Here is a 1,701-nt window from a genome sequence, read left to right as displayed (position 1 = left end):
CATGCATGAATGCAACCCCAGAGCTTTAAGCCCTCTTACTTTTGTCCTCCACGTGCCCACCCAAATGGTTTCCTACACTATGACATTTTTGGTGAAGTCCAGCTGAAGGTAGGAGAGAGAACTTACGTGGGGACGGGCCATTAGGATTTTAAGACAGTGTGTTGAAGGCACTGCTGTGATGAAGGTCTCTCTTGCCACCGCGTTGAGCGGCTGCACTCGCCATCCCCACTGTGTCGCAGCACCAGGACTCTGCGGGAAGGCATCGCCGTCCGGCACGGCCACGTCCAGCCTCCCTCAGGGATAAACCTCCCCGCCTCGCACGCTGCTGGGATGCTGCCCACCAGCAGCGAGGCCATGGCAGCGGTTTCGTTTCTCAGTGCTGGTTCCCATGGTGGGTCTTCATGCAGCTGCAGACTGGTCCATGCTGGATCCCACAGGGGCTCCAGCACTTTGGCCGTGCTCATCTCTCCCGCCTCCCTTTAAACATAAATTCGTCCTTTATGGCAAAGCGTGGACCGCTTGACGTCCACATCCTCCGTACTTTGGTGGGCTGCAGTGTTGTGGTGCTCCACAGCAGGGCTCATACGGAGACAAGCTTGCCTATAAGTTAGACTCTTGTATAGGGGTTTTTAATAAAGGCTTTCAAGGTGGAGAAGCATTTGATTAGCACCTTGCTCCCCCTTGGAGTGGGTGCTTTGATAGCTCATGAGCAGAAGATTAAATGGAATTATTTAAGCAGTGACACCAGGCAGAGAGATTCCGGAAAATGACGTCTCCCACTTTGATGTCGAAATACCTGAAACGAAGTGAACTGGAGGATCAAAACACCAACCAGCCTTGCAGGAGGCAGGGGGCAATGAGAGGGATGTGAAATTGTTTCATCTAAGGCAAAGTCACTGCCCCCTCCTGACCAAACCTCAAGTCCAGTTTGCTGCAAGCGCAAAGAAAATGCCATTTTGAGATCTGAGGCTTTCTCTTCCCAAAGGAGTAACTGAAAAGTTGGATGCAAACAGGGCAATAGATTACAAGCGCTTTGCCCCAAGGGGATATGTTCCTTCATTCCATATAATTGCCTGTAAAGATCCATAATTCATGTCAACCACCACGAGTAGACGCTTGGCAGATTATTTACAGGCCACCCCTTCCAGCCAGCACCATGCTGTTCTCTGCGCCATCCTCCTAACGCCCTTTCAGATGATGGAAGAAGGGATGTTTCTGCTGCTTCCCTCGGAAGTCAGTCAGCAGTGTAACAGCTTACTGGTTTGCAAAGTGCTCCTGCTGCTTCCCCTTTCCTCCTCCGCTCAACTTCCTTCCACGGCACAGAAAATAAACTCGGTTGTCCACTTCTCTCCTTAGTGCTCTGCTGTATTCATGGAATACGGACCCCGCGTTTAGCCAGCTTGGACATGTTGGATTCTTTTAATCCTTGCTCACAAACCAATCCCTCTGGGCTTCGCAATTATTTTTCTTCCCCCCCCCCATCTTTACCTTCCAGGATAATCCCAGTTTAGGGGCCCTTTCCCAGGCTCCTGCCAGGGGAGGGGGAGAGGCTGCTAAGGGCCAGCCCAGCCGAGCAGGGCGGGCAGCCCATCGCACCGCACAGGGAGCATCTCGAGCAGGGGGCTCTCCCGTGTGCCCCCTCTCCTGCTGCCTGCCCGGGGGGGGAACAGGCAGCCAAAAAGCACATGGAAAAGAGAGTTG

This window comes from Cariama cristata, unplaced genomic scaffold, assembly GCF_000690535.1.
Source record: "Cariama cristata isolate BGI_N322 unplaced genomic scaffold, ASM69053v1 scaffold2243, whole genome shotgun sequence".
NCBI classification, from domain to species: Eukaryota; Metazoa; Chordata; class Aves; order Cariamiformes; family Cariamidae; genus Cariama; species Cariama cristata.
The sequence above is the reverse complement of the archived record's forward strand: the minus strand, read 5'-3'. Positions refer to the sequence as shown.